This window comes from Pleurodeles waltl, chromosome 6 (assembly GCF_031143425.1).
Source record: "Pleurodeles waltl isolate 20211129_DDA chromosome 6, aPleWal1.hap1.20221129, whole genome shotgun sequence".
NCBI classification, from domain to species: Eukaryota; Metazoa; Chordata; class Amphibia; order Caudata; family Salamandridae; genus Pleurodeles; species Pleurodeles waltl.
In genome coordinates this window covers 1,106,485,428-1,106,504,959 of record NC_090445.1, presented here as the reverse complement: position 1 = coordinate 1,106,504,959, position 19,532 = coordinate 1,106,485,428, and the positions used below count along the sequence as shown (strand labels likewise).

The window sequence follows — 19,532 nt, the reverse complement described above, 5'->3', positions numbered from 1 at the left end:
AAGTCATGCAAAAGATTAATAAAGGCCGCCCATGCACTTATTACACAGAGAATGACATTGGGATTCCCTCTGCGGCTGTCAGTGATAAGGAACAGTATAGAGCCACAAAAATGTTGATTAATTGTTTCTGGAACTGTACCTTCTTAAGTTAAATTTTTAAATTGTAACTCCTCTTTACAAACACTACTAGGTACACAGGTCGTAAGCACAGGCAAAGAATCAAAGGCCCCAGGGAAGGCTGTTGTTAAACAACTGTAGAATTTCATTGACCCTCAGGAAGGCTGGTCGGTAGGCCCTGTCGGATAGATCTCCTCACTGGTCTGACCCATCACAGGTGTGATAGGACTTTTATGGTCTTCTAGCCCCAGCCACCTCCTCATCACTACTGTGGGTCCCAGAACTAACAGGACTACCATGCCACAAACCGCCGCCATCATGAAGGACATTGTCACTGGGGTGCTGGTGCTGTGATCTGTGACTCCTAGCACAATGCTTTCTTTCATCTGCTGTCTGGACCGGCAGAACGTGACTTGGCTTGCGACCCAACTAAGTCACAGTCTTGCCTATCAGCTCTGGGAAATATTACCCAGAGCTCCGGCAATTCAAGTTGAGCGCTTGCAACTGCTTGATGGGCACTGTGGTGGGGAAACAAGGGTGAGGGTTCACCATTTAGTCTCTCGCACAGGAGTGAACACCTACCCCTCTCCTTAATGTCCCCATTCTGAATAATCGCCCTCGCTGAAACAAGGGAGACATAAATAATTGCCTTTTAGTCAAGACAGCAGCCATGTTGGTCCAAGATAATGTCTAACTTACCATGAAAAAATCAGACCGCAAATGAAAAACATCACAATGCTCATCATCACATCGCCTCATAGAAAACTTTTGAGGCCCATCTTTAGTTAAGTATGCCCTCAATTACCACAAATAACTGTGCTATTTGCATGTGGTTGAACCTTGTAGTGAAACATTCTCGTTAAAATGCAAGCTTGTAAAATGATCCTGTTTTGTTACTTCTTGCAAAACGTTCTTGTGTAATCTGTTGTTTTGTAGTTGGCAACTTTTCTTATATGAACGTGAAATGATATTATGTACATTTCTTTGCTGTTGCATGTAACTGTTCTCTGGTAAAACGTTCTGATACCAGTGGGTTTTGTTTGTGCTACAGAAAACTGTTAACTAAACCCCATTGTCCTATCGACTATATCATGTCGTGTACATCCTGAAACGTTATTCAGCGGCAGGTTGTCTCACTCTGACCTTTGACTGCTGTATGGGTACATATGTTCCTTCCACATTCAGGGCACTTTCCTGGGTAGTAAAGTTGGCCTTTCTTGTCGTTTGCTATCACCTTATCTCCAGTGCACTAATATTTTCTAACAATTTCAGAAATCTAACGTGAACTGACTCTTTCCAAAACTCTTCCTAACCCTATGATGTCATTGACATGGCCATTATTTTTGTTATGTTAGTTCTGTTGTTTAGACCTTACTTGCTTGGTTGTGTTATATGGTTAGGGCACACATAAAACCAGCTTGCAGGCATGCAGTGCTCTAAAAAACTACAACCAATATAACACATTGAACACGTTTGTTTGATTTCTTTCATTCACCCTATCTGAGTTAAGTCATTGCCACAGAATTGCACAAGTGAACACGTAAAAACAAGAACACCATGGTGTACCAAAACCACACTAAAGCCATCACCCCATCCAACAACCATGACAACTACAATACACTGACAAAAGGCCCTCACCCAGTTTATGTAGTGCAGTGGTGCAGCTAACGAAGTTAAGCTCCATGCTAAAACTAGTGAACATCAGCAATGCAAATGCAAAATCCAGAAAGTGCTAAATACCAGTATCAACACTTAAACAAAGCATGTGTTTGTGTTTTTTTACATTAAAAGTCTAATGTCAAAACCGAGCTGACAAATTTGAACTTGAAAATATCTGTGGCAATGTATTGTGACTTCACTGCTGCCTTTAAGAAGGATTTACAAATTTCCTTGTTTTACATTGGTTTTCATTTTTCACAAAATGCTTTAGCGACCTATTGAATGCAACATGATAAGACTAGCTGTAATGCAGTGATTGATGGGAGCAGAAATTATTGTTTCCAGAGGGAAAGAGCCACTGTAGATCTAACCTTTTACGGATAGCACCTTTTTATTTGACATTTTGTCCGGTTGTAAGATATTGTGTTTAAAACTTATGAAATGGAGTGGTCAGAAGCAGATGGGGTTTTAGAAATGAGAATATAATGTATTGAATTCTTAATTATGCAACTGTGAGAATGTAAGATCCTGCATTGAATCTGGTGGTATAAAAGAGCTAGCTCAAATTAAAAACAAGCATTGGCAAGGCCAGTACGTCTCGCTTTGGGACCTATTTGCATTTGCACTGGATTTTAGCAATGCTCTACAGCACCCCCAACGGTGTGCAGCATAGCTAGAGAGTAATAAGAAAGCGCTATGTCTCCTCCACCTGTGTCATTTGGTAGGCGCACGCAGTACGCATGTGCGTGCCTTGAAAATAAGACAGCTTTATTTTTTCTTTTTCTTTACGCATCTGAGTTGGATCTGTAAATTAACAAAATAAATAAAGGTAAGTGTGAAATCCTGAAACGCACATCATGAGTCACAGACATATTAAGGGTACACCAATAGAAGAACAGAGAAGGTGTTGTGTGTTGTGGCCAGAGAAGCCAACTTTGCAACTGGGGAACCAGGTGTGAGTCCCGGCGTCTGCTCAACATCCAGTGATTCTGAGCAAATTTCTTAGGGCCACATGTGCAAGGCTTTTTAGTGGTGGCAAACTGTCGGATTCACAGAATCGGCCATTTGCGACCACTGAAAAGCATTTTTGTATGTACCAAGGCCAAATTGCGATTCGGTAACCTGTTACTGAATTGCAGTTTGGCTTTGAGATTCGCTATTAAGAAGGGCCGTGTTTAGGGCGTCCCTCCCTAATACTCAATCGCAGTGGTATGTATGAATGTTTTGTGACCGAAATATAGTCACAAAACATTTGCAGAGTGCCACCAATTTCATATTGGTGGTAATCCATTTGCCAATGGGAAGGCGTCCCAAAGGGACACCTTCACCTTTGGCAATGTCTGTAAAAGCATTTTTTGAGAGTAGACAGTGTTCCCACAGACCACTGCCTACTCTTAATAAAGTAAAAAGAAAACTTTTAATTTTATTTTTTTAATACAACACCCATTTTCCCTTACCAAAACAGTTTGCATTTTAAAACAATGCCTTATTTAAGAGCAATATCAAACATGGTTGTCTGCTGACGCCACCAGGCCACCATCCCTGTGATTTATGCTTCCCAATAATTTGCAGCGCGAGACCTTCCTCATTAATATTCATGAGGTACGTCTATTTGCGACCCACTGGGAATCATAAATGAAACTCAAAAGAGTTTCATACATCTGAAATTGGGATTTCATAATTGCGATTCACATGAAATCGCAATTAGGAACTCGCAATTTCACGCTTTTGTACATGTGACTCTAGATCTCCCGGTGCATAGTTACTTTCAAAGCAATGGATGTGTGAGCATATGAATCCAGTACCTGTTGGCGACATGTACATCACTTCATAAACATGCCAGGGGTAGCGAAACTGACATCAGACACTCAGACAGCGGATGACCTTTTAGCCCCTCTACAGCCTCCCAATTATTGCTGAGGGACTGGCGAAGGAGTGAAAACTATGGAAAAAGAAGACTGTTAGGTCCCCATGTACTTTCTGCCCCTCATGACCTCTGCCAACTTCATGACCTCTGGGGCCAGAGGTCGCAAGGTCAGTGGCCGTGGCACCCAAGGGCAAGTCATGGATACCATCCGCGACCCTCTAATTGACATTTGTGGTTGAGCACTGTACTCTCTCCTGCCGCTTTCACACCTGATTAATTATAAATGAAGGTGACAGCATACCGTCACATTGAGATGTTTAGTCCTTTGCTCACAAAAAGTGACATTTTCATTAATTTCCTGTACGTTTCTATTAGATTAGCAAGCAAAATATTGCCGATTAAATGTGGCAAGTGACAAGTCAATGTGCTGGAGCACTGCTGTTCTTTAAAAGAGAGCCACACTGACACATTCAGTAAAGCGACTCGAGCATATTGTCTGTGAATAGATATCCCCGGAAAAGCCTATTGACAAGGCTAAATTACATTCTGGGCTAATGAATGTAAAATATGATCCATGCATTTACTTAAGGGATTCCCAGACTTCCCGGCAATGCTGGTTTTCTGAAAGTCTTACTCAATTTGACAGTCCTATTCAAACTTGTGAGCTTATATTGCAACGCAGAACGCGTGGAAAGACTCATTCATGTCACACTATGCAAAGCAAGGTTTTTTGTTCTATATGAGGAGAACCCTTTCATCTGTAATTATTTTTTTAATTCTGATATCTGTCACAGGCAAGTGTTTTGGGTGCTTTTGGGTGCTGTAAGTTGTTACTTGCAGCGTGCTCTGGTGTAATATAAAACTCCAGCGTCGGTTGTTAGGGCGTTTTATGTGCTCCTGGCGTCATATTCTGTAGATACAGATGGGGAGAGAATCAGAGCTGTACTGGCTTGAAGAGCAGGCGTTTTGTTCAACTTAGACAAATCTCAATTTATTGTTCTTCCAGGGAGGGGCCCAGGGCTGGAAAAAACTATCTGATTAACCCCGTAAAGTAAATAACTTTCGATTACAGCTTCCCGCGGGATATTGCTCGTGAGATGAGGTGTTCTTCCCCATCACTGCTGCCCGCGTTCGGTGACGTCAGTTAGGGATCGTCAAGCTTAAAAGATGCTGACCCAGCCTGCCCTTTTGTGTGCCCAGCAGTGTCCTTACCAATACTGGTCTTAAGCTTTAAGAAGGTAGCAAAAGAAAAAGTAAATAAACAGAACTCTATAGCCCTGTTTGTTCTTAGCTTACACTCCTCACCCTCATCTACCAGTAGTGGGCGTTGTGGGTTTCACAACTGCTCAAGGGTAAAGCTTACACTGTCAGTTGCATCACAAGTGAATCTGTGAGCAAATATAGTGCTCAAGTGTAGAGTATAGGCATTGGCCTTAAAGTGGACCTGTTCGACAATGCTTGGCCTTCATGGATATGTGAGATGAACGTAAATATAAATATAACATTACACGTAGCCAGGGTGTAATTTGAGACTCAATAGGTTAACATCAGATCCATGTTTTAAAAAATGTTTCTAAACATGAACCTTTGGAGGCCTTCATCCGCACGCGTCCACAGTTGAAAATTGCATGTGCTTGTCATGACATCAGTTATTTTAAAGGTCTATTCTTTTTGAGTGTGATCTATTGCAAGTCAAAGAATGGAGATTTAGGGCCAGATGTACAAAGCTTTTTGCACGTCGCAAACAGCGAATTTTGCTGTTAGCGACGTGCAAAAAGCACTTTGCAATGCAGAAACCCCGTTTTGCGATTCAGTAACCTGGTTACCGAATCACAAAACAGGTTTGCGAGTCGCAGTTAGGAAGGGGTGTTGCCTTCCTAATTGCGAGTCGCAGTGCAATGCAGGATTGCTTTGTGACCGCAAACGCGGTCGCAAACCAATCGCAGTTTGCACCCTTTTGTAATGGGTGGTAACCCATTCGCAAAAGGGAAGGGGTCCCTATGGGACCCCTTCGGGACCCCTTCCCTTTTGCGAAAGGCACTGCAAACATTTTTCAGAGCAGGCAGTGGTCCTATGGACCACTGCCTGCTCTGAAAAAATGAAACGAAAACGTTTCATTTTTCGTTTTTGTTATGCATCTCGTTTTCCTTTAAGGAAAACGGGCTGCATTACAAAAAAAAAAAAAAAAACTGCTTTATTAAAAAGCAGTCACAGACATGGTAGTCTGCTGTCCACATCAGGCCACCATCTCTGTAATGGCCGCCACTCGCAAGGGGGTTGCAAATTGCGACCCACCTCATGATTATTCATGAGGTGGGCCTTTGCGACCCCCTTGTGAGTCACAGATGGTGTCAGGGACACCATCCAACATTCCGAATTGTGACTCGCAAATTGCGAGTCGCTCTGACTCGCAGTTTGCGGGTCGCAATTCGGAATGTACCTACATCTGGCCTTTGGTTCGTTTTAAGTCTGTCACTCCAAGGGTTGAAGAGCACACAGATACATACTACATTATACAGTGGAGTAACAAAACTTGAGGTGGCTCCCCTGCAAAGTACATGGAGGGCCCCCCTCCAGACTTATTCAGGAGCTCTCAGGCCCAGGTCCTGTGCTGAGGGGGCGCCCTGGAGCTCGGGCCCCCATGCACCGCGGGGGCTGCAGGGGCTTTGTTACGACCGTGCATTATAACAGTGCCATAGTCACAGAGGGCAACTGGTTTGGGTGCTCTCTGTTTCTTCTTTGGGCAGCCCCAGTTTGGGTGAAGGGGAGGCAGGGGGTCAGAAAAACATCCATGAATGTCAATTTGCACAAATGCCTGGGATAGCGGAGATGATGTCATCAATTTGCCTTTACTTTCACCCACACACGCATCCTTACACATACACACACATTTATAGATAAACACATTTGTTCTGACATAGACACACTCTCACCCGCAGGCGCGCATACAACATACATTTAAAATAATTTTTTACTTACCTCAGCTGCCAGGGAGAGTCATATTTCAGCAGATTGTAAATCATTCTTAATTATACTAATTGAGAATAATAAAATATTCTTCAGTCTCAGTGTAATAAAGATTTGACAAAAACAAGGCAAGTGGGGCCGCCCTTGTGTGTCTCGCACTGGTTTTTTCAACCTCTGAGGCCAGGGGTCACAAAGGCAGTGCCAGGGGTCGCTAGGGGCAAGTCAGGGGTTGCAGCTGTGAAGCCTGGCGGCCCCTAAATGCCATCCATGAAAACATCCTTTCTATCTGCACTTGTGCACCCTCTGTTGCTACTGGATGGGAGGTCTGCATTCGATACAATCGGACTCTCCCGCAGGACACTGTTTACTTTACACCAGATATCTCCCAGAGGTGGGCCTAAAATGTTCCTGTGGTCCTAAATGCCTGATCATGCTAAATTCATAGTTACATTGACTTATGATGCCCAAGCGCATTTTGATGACATCCCAAAACAGTTTTTCTTTCACAGGAGAAAAATCAAAGTTTGTTTCTCAAACAACAACGTATATCATTTATACAAGACGTTAAGGGAGTGTGGTTTCATTGTTTTATTCGTTGTGCGGAGTTTTACTAAACTTAACATTGTTAAGTTGTCCCAACGGCATTTTTAGAGCAAATGTTTACCATCATCTTTCCGGGCAGGAGGACTAAATAGCCTGATGGAAAAAAAAATACCTACACTGGAAAAGGTAATGTTTCTTGCCTTTCTGGAAAGGACACAGGTCCTTGTGGTAGGAATTGATCACTTTCACTGTTTACATAAGGCATGAAGGAATTCCGAAGGGTTGGCACAGTGTCAGAGAAGACTTGCCTCTTTTCCATTGCCTTTCGTTATGAGGGACCACAAGTTGAGCCAAGATGCAAGGCTTAGCTAGTAGACTCTGTTTCTCATTTAGGAAACAGAATGTTTTTTTAAAATCATTTGACTTATGTGGCAAACACGGGCTTTCAGTGCAATCTGTTTTCATGGCTAAATGCCAATACAGTTTCCTGATGCGGATGCAGTGGAATATCTGAAATTAAGAGCTCCCGTTCCCAACCTTTCTGCAGTGTTGTGAATAGCCCATGGTTAGTTCATTTGGCTTGGAGATCTATTCAGATTAAATGGGATTTAACAAACTGATTTATTGCTGTTATCTGGTCTTTTTTGACAAAGCACTTGCAGTTTTCGTCACAATTTTCAGCTAAAGACGACATACTGATTCAACAAGAAGCAAGAGGTAGCAGTACAGACCTCATGAGTTGGACACCCATAATGCACCAGGGGCCTGAAGCAAGAAGCTATTTGAAACCACCATAACCTCGGTCTTCTCTGCATTTGACTTCAGGTTTTGACTGTCCATATAGTTCAAACTTATCCATCCAGTTCCAGATATCCAACAGAAAATTAAGAGTATTATCTGGTTATCTACTACACAGACCGAAGTTAGCTAGAGAAACAGATCAGAGTAGTTAGTGACTAAACATAGACATTGAAGAGAACAGGGGGTGTTAACGATCTCTAATGGGGTACACTGTGAGGAACCATATGTTGGTCTGCAGTACATAGATCCAATGACACTAAACTACACCAATGCAGCAGGGAGGAAGATATCGGCACAAGTAGAGCTTCCCCATCTCAGCTCAATGTAAAACCCTAGAATAATTAAACGATGGCTGCATTAAATTCAGCTGAAAGAGTTATGAGAATAAGTCTTTTCAGGTATGTCAGAAATCAACGAGACACTCAAATTCGAGGCCCAAGTGGTGTGAACGCTGCCCTGATCAAACTTGGTCCTCAGGTTGCCCAGAACAAGGATCATGTGGACTCCAGACCATACCCGTAATAGAGCCTAGCTGAAGATACTCTGAACAGACATGTTGCACCATAAAGTATTTTATGGCTACTCTCCAAATTTGTTTCTAAAATCTTAGATATTACTTTCAGAAGTGAAATCGTCCATATGCTGGCCAGTTTTTCCAGGTTCTTTGACGGTTTTATAGCAAAGAAGATTATAGTGCTATCTTGATTTAAGCTGGGACTTTACTATTTTTAGCACTGATTAATTATTCAGTTTGAATAGGATCCCCCATGGTGGTGGAGCGTGATTTCACAGCAGCCTAGTGACTACACAGTGGATCTTTAGAAACAGTGCAGCTTATCAGCCTACACATCAACACTGAAGCTCCTAAAAGAATCTGGAGGAAAGTCCTAGTGAGAAGCACGTATGTATTGTAGAAAAATATGGCTTTCTGGACTGAAGTACTTCGATACATGATCTTAAATTATAGTAGTAGGGAATTTCATAACGGAAGGCCTGAAATTGAGAATGGCAGACTTTTAAATCAGGGAACACTTGCAGATTACTTGAATGGAAAGAGAGGATGTGAATGAGAATTCATTTAATCTGTCAAGGACATATTTCATCTCTGGAATGGCTGTGAGCTTGTATTACAGTTATTTATTTGGGAACGGCTGACTTTAATTTGGTCAGTAGAAGGTCTTAGTGTTCAAAAGGATGAGCACCATGGTTGCTTCCTGAAACAAAATAGTCCTTAAGGAATTGCAGGGAAATTGATCAAGGACCGAAAAACGCACAACTTAGAGCTTTAAAAACCGTAAATTCCTATTTTCTATATCTGAGAAAATACTGAGAGAAAGCAAGTACCTTCTGACTTACCTGTACATCTATAGCACTTCAGAGCATAAACGCTTGGGCGGACAGATGCATTTATAAATCCTCATCTACATCATGTGCCAGCGGAAACGCTTAATAGCTTCCTCTGCGCCCAACTTACGCTGACCTAGTTGATGAGCGTTCGGTAGGAAGAGCTGTATAGGAGTATGCACGAGTAAAACATGGTTCTTTATTGGCCTGTCCAGCTCCTTGATTAATGATACCCTCCAGAATGATCTTCTAAAATCCTTTCTTATTTAACCTTGCTCAGGAAAAGATAAATCTTATATCCAATAAAAGATCAACTATGAATATGGGTCATCATTGTTTTATGAACATGTTTGTTATGAAACTAAATCCAACAGCTTATTTATGCAATGTTTAGACATTTATTGCTCATATGCCTTTGCTGTTCAATACAATGAGGGTTCTTATTGGAGGATATAAGTAGATCATTTTAAATGAACGATTGTGATTAATTGTGTGCAGCTCCAAAGCACTGTAAATGATAGGCGACATTAGTGCTCAAATTCTTTTGTATTCATGTTATCAAACTCGTGAAGCTGAGCAGCTGTAATAGGATTGCATCCTGTGGGGATCTTAGCATCATATGCTGAATTCAATGAACCATCTTCCATAAATGGATAGCCAACCATACTATAGATGGTGCAAACCAGTAATCTACTTTTCAGATACTATCATGTTTTCACTTTTTTTTATCTAAATACCGTTGATGAGTTTAGACTTTGACTCGCTGACCTCGGTTCGGTTGATGGTGGTCATGTTTATTCTTGCTGAATGCTAGCACAACTTGTTTTGTGTGTGTGTGTGTCAGGGCTACTAGAATTGTGTGATTCAGCAACCACGGCGTTTGCAAGTATTTATTGATTTACTCGTTAAAGAATCCACCACTTACTGCATAATGTGAATACTTCATCAAAAAATAGTTTTAGCACAAATACGTCAAAAGGTGCCACACTCCATGTTACACAGTGGAAGCCCTTTTGTAATGGTTAATATATCACATTTCACTTGCAGTTTCGGTTGCTGGTTGTTGTGTTCAGGTGTTAAAATGATGCTAATGATGTGAACATTTCTGCTAGACAGAATTAATGTGTTAAAATTACAAACTGGGAGAATTACACTGCAACAGAATGTGCTCCATTGTGGCACACAACTTGCCTTTTCTTGCTGCATAATACACTAAACTGACAATAATTTGTCGCTCCCTTGCCACATAATTCCAGATGCCATGGTCTTGAGCCGCTTAATGGCTTGAGAAATTATGTAAATGTGCTCAGATGCTGCTTGCATCATGGTAAAACCAATGCATCTGATGAACCGAAGGAAAGTGTAGAACCAGAGTCCTGAACATACGATTGGTTTTTGGAGTGGTGTTGGAGGGGTTAGAAAACCAATGATTTTTTATCAGTAAAATTTAATAAGCATGTTTTGTTTGGAGTGTGGGACTTGGAAGCTGCTCTTGACACTGGTCAGGTAATCATTTTCACCTGACTACTCAAATATTTGAGTTTCATTTACAGTTCATGAATAGACTGAGGGTAAACTCTGGGGAAATTGGTCCATGCCCTTGGTGTAGCACTTGAGGTCAACCACTGACACTATGAAAGACAGTAGGCATACTGACTGCCTTAGGTGATCTATACCAGCCAGGAAGGGTGTAAACAGCCCTTGCAAACTACCAGCCACAAGCTGCAATCACTATTTCTTGTCCACTAATAGGACACTTAGGGGGTTATTACAACTTTGGAGGAAGTGTTAATCCGTCCCAAAAGTGACGGTAAAGTGACGGATATACCACCAGCCGTATTACGAGTCCATTATATCCTATGGAACTCGTAATACGGCTGGTGGTATATCCGTCACTTTTGGGACGGATTAACACCTCCTCCAAAGTTGTAATAACCCCCTTAGACAATGGTCTCTTGTACGATGATGAGATCCATGTTTAATCCAATGGGAATTTGATCTATTTCAAAAGGCACTCACACTGGATCAGGGTTGCACAATGACATGAAAGGCAAGCTCTCCTACTAGGACACGCAATATGAGCCTCAGATGCGGGCCAAACTTACAGTGATAAAGGAACATGCAGACATGGGCATAGGGAGTCATAAAATGAATCTTCAGGGGCCTACTGTGACAAATCTGGGTAAAAGATGCCAGGACAATCAGAACGTATTGCACCCCAATTGTAGCAACTGAAATATTTTGCCTCTGGTGTCCTTGGGGCCCAATACTGCAGATCACCATATTGCAAAGTTGTAAGTCCAGAAGCGCGAGGCCCTCTTCTTCCCAATTCAACTTCAGTGTTTATATTTTGACTCTGCCTCTTTTCCTAACTAATACAAGAGGCATTAATGACCAATCTTAATCTGTGAATGTCTCCATCTGGATAGGACTCACTGTGCTTTGTGAAACTTATAGGCATATAGGTAGAAAACCATCTTTGCTTGAGTGGTACGCACCATATTTGATAATGGGAGGGAGTTCCAAAAGTGAATCCACGAGGTCAGTCCCTCTCCTTGCCTATATTAATGGACTATACATTTTCTGCTGTGTGTCACCTAAATTCCTAAGGAACTGATTTTTTTTGTTTTCCCTGTAATCTCCAAGACTGGAAGGTACTTTGCTGCCTGACCCACTAGGCCTCCGAATGTAAACATCATTGATGTATCCCATTTGGGTTGGCATTGCCCCCAGGATTGTATAACTCCTGTAACAGCAGAGGGGCTTGCTCGCGAAGGTGGTTAAAATGCACCAGGGTGCCATCAGCGTTAATCAACATTATGTGATTATCTATATTCACTTTTATCCTCCAGCCATATAATTTCTCTCTAAGAGTTAATGCAAAATGCTCCATTCTGATGGCAAATAGCAAATGGAATTGAGAACAGCCCTGCGTGTATTACCTTTTTAACAGACAGTTCCTCCGGTTCTTGCTGTAGGTTCCATGTATAGTAGCTTAAAACATAGTAACCATATTGCATGCCCTCCAGTACCACCAACTTTTACCCCAATTCCAGAGTGTCAAATGCCTTCAATTCGTTTAATGCAATAAGGGCGCACGTCTCCATTCGTTTTGTGGTATGAATTGTATGTGTTAGTCTGAGTTACTTCATGCTTCCTGGGATGAAACCAGGCCAGCAGTGTAGTTTATTGGGCCATGCTGGACAGTTCAAAATACATATCTTACTAATACTGTCCTAGAAAAATAGTGCAAACAAATTAAGTATATGTTGGTATGCAAATGGGCCAAATGGATATTTTATTTGTACTTGGGACCAGTACAAATAACATAGAAAAAGTCACGTTAATCATATTTTCTATATCGAGCTGATCTAAAATTAGTGTTTTGCATAGTTTTCACACAAAGTGTAATTACAGTTAAGCACTATAGTCTTACAGGATTATCAAAAGGAAAAGGGGTATTTTTGGATGCTCTATAAAGTTATAAGTAGGGCACAGAATTCACTTAATTTGCTTTTCAAGTAACTATGTGACGTTTTGGACAATTACATGAAATTCCACATAATTATGCAAAATGTAAATCTGTCACTTAGCGCTAAAGCTTAGTGTGAAAATCACAAATGCTGAAAATCAAAGCCACTTGTTTTCTGGTTGTTTGTGTTGTTTCTTAACTCCTGTGCTATGCTTTTGGTGCAAATGGCAGTGTAATTATGCAAGATGGCCTAATGGAATAATTTTCGGAATTCTGCATAACAAGCATAAAACGAAGTAGCATAAATTATATAAATTACACCACCTTTATTTAAATTTTACCCAGACATACTTATAAAGCTGCACAGGCCATAACTAACATATACAAGATACATTTTGGCAGACCACCTCTGCACACACACCAGCCAGAGGCAGAGAGTATCCTTCCTTGCCCAGTTAGCACGCGTGTTTTCATGTTAATAGCACAGAGTGTCGTACCATAGCTGCACATCAGCAGATCCTATTTCAAAAGATGGGCACTGGCGGATATCACCCAAAATCCTTTTTTCAGAAGCTTACAGTGTGTGAAGCTCAGTTAGTGAGACTCATTCACAGCAGCGCTCCAATTACCATAGGCGCAGAATCAAACAATCTAGGAGGATTAAGCGGTTGAGCACTGACACAAAGGTAGGTGGGCAAGAACAAAGACATTAAACAATTGTCCCAAGTGTGTTGAAACTCATCTTTTCTGACTTAGCTATTACTAAGTTCATAAAGTACTACTACACCTCATCAAGTGTAGTAAATGCTGTTTAAATGCCCGTACCAAATCGTACCATAACACACCATAGTATTTAGGGTACTCTGGTTTTTAGCATCTTGTTGTCCTGTGTGGGTTTAACCACTTTATAATACGTGGTATTCTGTAATCCCTGTATATTTCCCTGTCTCTAATTTCTTTATAATCGGCTACTAGTAATGCACCCAGTCACTGATTATAAAGACAAGACATCAGAACTCGACTATTATAAGTTATTACAATCGTTCCGACATCGCAATGCCTTCTGCTAGAGCCAGCAGCCGAGGTGAAAGGCAGATCAGGTCTTGGGTCAAAATTGAAGTAGTTGTTTCGCATTGAAAACCGAATGTTGCTTCTCCTTCTTCTGCTCTGTTTTTCTAGTTTACAAGGTGGAGAGCATGTTTATTTCTGGCACTCTTTAGTTAGAGAAAAGCTAGAAGTTTTCAGATTGTTTCTACACATTCCGAGCTACTGCAACTCTTAAAAAAAACAGACTTGTATTGAAGTGTTTCTGGTATCTCTTTGCAGCAAATGTGTTACATTTTTTTTTTATGTGTTCAATTTTGCACTAGAGGCTTTATTTTTATTCTTCATGTTTGCAAACATGCCCTATCTTTCATATGTAAGAGCTATGCTCCAAGATTTTAAGTGGTTTGGGGGAAAGGTGTTAGTGTGACCATGTATTATATGGGAAAAAGTACCCTGTGCATACATGACAATGATATCACAGGTCACCTCAAAGTTTCATAACCTCATAAAGGAACGCGTCTTCAGCCTCATTCCTCTGTATGGCTGTGGAACTCTCAATGACTTGCAATATCCTCATAATGTACTGCAGGAGATACTTTATCCCTTATATATTGAATTAAGTTGACTTAGGATACTCTTGCACAGTAATCGCATACGCGTTTTCACAGAGTGTGAAGGGATGCATGGCTTCCCTTTGTGTGAGAAGAAAAGCACTGCATTGCCATACCAACTCGGACATATCATCTATATATTACCACCCAGAAAGTTCTTGTGAACCTGCTGTGCATAAAAATCATATTACAGATGCCTGATTTGAAACCGACAAGATTGCGCTATGCATAATAGATGCCCCTAGAGGGAAAGCCAGGGTGTAAATCACAAAGGGGCTCTGTTGACCTCATAATCGCGGCGGCACAGTTTACAAGGTTGGTGAATAGCTCCAGAGTTGCAAAGGAGAAGCCAGCTTTGTCCTAGCTGTAGAGAAGGTTTGTTCATTCATTAGTGTGTGCGTTTTCGTTCTTAATTACTTTTCTTTCATATTTTAAAGCTTGATGCATTGCCCTAGCATCTGATTTTCATATTTGCGCTAAGTGATGTCAGTGAAAGGGCAGCGCTTCATTAACATGAGCGAGGGGGTCCATTAACTCTGTTGTCTGTTGTAATTTACTAAGGAAATATTACATGGCTTTCTGCTATGTGGAGACGAAGGCATGCCTGTCCTATAAATGGTCTTGCTGATTGATTTGTAATAACATTTCAGAACAATTCTTCTAATTGTTAACTTAAAAACTAAAATAATTGGTGAACAAGGGACAAAATATTTTAGGTGGCTTGGAGAAGATGTCAGAGAGAAGAAACATTGTTTTATATAAAAGGATATTGATTTATTTAACAGTTCTACATCGTACTACGGTGTACTTGTGTGGTTTAGATACAACTCAGCTTAAAGTACACGAGATAAAGGCAGTGCTTACTTTAAAAAAAATAAAAAAATAAAAAAAGTATAGAGACCAAATGTTTTTCAAAGATGCCTGCTGTCAGTTCTGTCAAATGTTTAGGTTGCAGAATGGCTGTCTAGAGTTGATTCTACCTCATGCTTCTTTCTCCCACCTACAGTTTTTGTCCCTTTAGCTCACTCTTGATGTTCCTGTGCAGCCCTGCATTTTCCCATTGTCACAGTTTTCCTGTCTTTCTCTTCCTCTGTTTCCATCCCCTTTGTACTTTGGTGCAAAGTTTGATGATGACAAATATTCCCCACCCTCCAGAAATGATAGCTGGTACCTACCACCTGCAGCCACCTGACAAATATAGCAATGACTGCTGCAAACATGTCAGATAAGTTACAGTCATGACAGCGACAGTGGCCAACAGCAGACGGCAGTCATTAGGCCGCAGGATGCGCAACTGATTGAGGGTCAGAGTGGGATACCTTAGTTCATGGAAGTCATCCGGGGTTGTTTTTAGGTGTTTTCTAACGGTTGGAAGGTAGTTTATGTCAGCAGGCGAAGAATTCCAATCATCACTGGAACGCGCCTCTGAAAGAATGTTTGTGAACAAATGAGGATTCCAGTCACCAATCTGAGTCACTGATGAACCTTTACAATTTCAGTGCAATCTCCGTCTTATGGACTTTTGCATTTTCAGGGCTGTGGCGCATAAGGGAATCCACCCTTTTATGCAATATGCACTCAACTCTCGGCATGTTCTCGGTCTCAGTGTGTGATAGTTTAGGCAAGCTGTACATTCACTCGACTCATTGCTGCGAGAAAAGAACTGTAGCTGTTTTATTAAAAGATAAGGATAATGTGAACGATACACCCAGGAATCAGGGTGTTCTATTTCTCATTTAGTAGCAGTTTGAGAGCCTGTTGTTCATGGAAAAGAGGTAGCCTCCATGATTTACATCATGCAACAAGGATTTAATGAATGCCTGTCCATTTTGGATTTTCCATAGAAGCCTGCAGTAAAAAGTAATAAAAGGTAACATGTTATGACGGGACTTTAATTCTATTTGAGGGTTAAGGTTATTTAAAAAAAAAAAAACTCAACCTTTGGTCTCATGCTTTAGGAATACCTCAATAATGTTTAGGCCAGTAAGAAATTGGCATTCTTTGCGCATCCGTAGTGTAAAGCGATTTTAAAAGTGTACATGCACAATCCTATGGTAGTTAATAAAACCTATAGAGACATATATATTTTGGAAACAGATGACTGGATACCATCTATGTTTGAAGCAGTAAGGGCCAGATTTTCGAGGCTCTACCATCTCTTAACAGCACACTAGCATAATTTGTTTTACGCTAATGGAGCGTTAAGGAGGCCATTCTCCTTCGCCAAACTTACAAAGTGGTGCAATGCTAGCATTGCTCCACTTTGTAACCCCTTGCGCCACATTATAACTGCACCAGGTGTAATATACAAGAGGGGCATTCCCACCCAGGGAGGTCGCATAAATTGGTGCAATAAAATCTACAAGATTTCACTGCAGCATTTTTTCTATCATTTTGAATGCCTGCTCGAGGCCTATGGGCCTCACTAGCCCTTTGCTGCACTAATGTAATAATCTATGGTGCTAATCTAGCAAAGTGCCACCATAGTGTCATAAATTATGATGCCATTGTGGAAACGAGCACCATGATGTGCCATATTGTAAATTTTGGAGCAGCCATGGTGTCTTTAGGTGGGGCAGGGGTGGCGCAAGAAAAGTGGCACATCAGAACTGATGCGCCACTTTCTTCTGACCCTACGTATTTTGTTTCAGCACACTGCAAGTCCACAGATCTCAACTCATATATTATTAAGATAATAATATATGATAATAATCTAGGAATTTCAATTTTATATCAGAGGTCCGTTTGAGTATCATATTTTGTGGTGGGGATGTTAGTGTGTGTTGACTAAATTGTGGAAAATAATCCAATGTGGTCTGACATGTCAGTGTGTGGGCCGTTTGGCTGTTTGTGGGCTGGTTTATGGCCAGGTGGGCCGGTTTTTACTGCTAAATTTCCTGGTGCTAACATTAATGCATGCAGTCTCCCATACATAGTAAAACATCCATACAGAGATTCATTACATGTTCAAAAATAACCTAATTTTCAAATGTGGGCCACTTTTTTAGCTATCTGGATTACTAATAGAGGCCACTTTTATCTTGGTGCCGGGGCCTATTGTTTGTGCCAGTCCGAGCCTGGCTAGGGGCCTGCCTTACTGTTTCAACTGCTTGATTAAATTGTCCAATACAATGAGGAAAAGTTCTTCCCTTCCATTCTGACAGATCTTCTCTTGGGAAAACATTGCTAGAGCCATCTTTAGGCAGACTAATATTGATTGTTGCATGAATATCAAGAATTAGTAGTCTACCCATTGGAAATGGAGAATAACATGCAAGAATCTATGTTTCTGCATGTTTTGTCATTTTTCCCTGCTTCACCAATGCACAGTTCACCCGATTTCAGCTGGTGAAATGTCCAGGTTGAAAATAACTGGTAATGGATGTTTCGGTATTACTCGTAATCCCGATTTTGCTGCAATCGTCTGTTAGGAGCACAAATTGGAATTATAACTAAAGTCGTAATGGACCCAAAAATGTTTGTAAATGTCATCAGAAGCCTCATACCCGTACTTAGCCACTGCACAGATTAAGCACGTTTTACATTCAAGGCTTCATTTGATTAGTGTGAAACAAAAACGTGATTTTTTGAAAACAGGAAATTTTTTATGAAATGCAGTAAATTAAATGTAATTGTATACAAAGGGTTATATATGTCAATTAGCAGATGGGGACTTGAAAACAATTAATTTAAGGTACGAACACATTTACCCACAGACACAGAATGGACAAAACTCTTTGATACATCTGACCCTTAGTCTCTAAAATGCATGTTTTGTTCGGACTTTGGGACTTGATAACTTCTCTTGGCACTGGAGAAGTAAAAACCCCCTTCCCCACCACCCCTCCCGCCAGCAGCAGGAGCTGCAAAACTTTTATAGTGAAAACATAAAAACTCAGTTTTTTATGTTTTCACTATAAAAGTGGACGGGCCACGGGTGTGACGGGAGCAGAGCCCCCTCAATGCTCATGTATGTTTGGCCGGCTTTCTCAGGCCGGCCAAACATACATGCGAAGTAGAGTCTCTCCAACCTGCACTGTGTTGCCAAGTTGGAAAGACCAGGCAGAGGCTCCCAACCTGCCTGGGAGCGCCCTGGTTGGGCTCTCCCAACCAATTCTAACGCTGTCCTGAGCAACATTAGAATTGCCTGTGCCTGCAGCAAGACGGAGGAGAGCAGAGCGGGTGGCACTGCATGGGAAAATGATAAGTTTTACTTTATTTCAATTTTAATTTTTCTGGTCTCCCCCACCCAACCCGCCATGCGCCCCCTCCCCTTTTCCCTCCCGCGAGCCACGCCTGAATAATTTACAGTTGACTGCTCAAATATTTGGGTTCTGTTTATAGCTCATGTTCTCTAAACTGTAGGGAAATTGGTCAAAACCAATTATTTGGTTTGATTATTCAAAGAGATTTTCACAATTAGGTAATAAATAGTGCTATAAATAGTGAGCAAGCTATCAGACAGAGAAACTTGTTTCTAGGCTTCCTATTTCCAGCTGTAATCTGCTTAACTAATCTAACTACCTTCTAAGGGTGTTTAAGCACAATTCATTGGTTTAACAATGTTTGTAAATAATGAGTTTTAAAAATAAAATATTGTTTGCTGAATAAAGGTAGCTAAACATGTAACATCGATATGTATTTTTGAAAGCATTGTATTTAGGTAATCCTTGTTTAGACCTCACACACATCATCAGGTATTTACTATCTGCTATTTAAAATGACAAAATACCAGTTAGTTGAATAAATGTAGTACAGACCTTACTTTACGTAGATTAATGTGAGAATCACCGGCATATGAAACAAAAAATACAACCTGATATATTTGTATATCTCTCCTTTCCAAGGTGTGATTGTTCTAATTTGCCTAGTATGCTTAAAAGTGCCACTGTGGCCAAATACAGGCTTTCCATTTCTTAAAAATTGAAGGTTTCCTAGATCAGACCAACTTTGCAAAAACATTTTAGGCAAAACAAAAGGCTGAATAAAAGTTTCCAATGGAAACCTTAGCAACAATAAGGTTGAGCCTTATAATTGAGTATTTTCAGGCCTTCTATCAGATTTGGTGATCTACATACCCTTTTGCTGTAACCATCAATATATT

At 40.9% G+C, this 19,532-nt stretch overlaps 1 protein-coding gene across 6 annotated transcripts in view; it reads left to right on the top strand.

The window, feature by feature from the left end:
* Positions 1–19,532, top strand: part of CAMTA1 (calmodulin binding transcription activator 1) — a 2,488,613-nt gene that overhangs the window by 323,714 nt on the left and 2,145,367 nt on the right. The gene's annotated exons all lie outside the window — the stretch shown is intronic.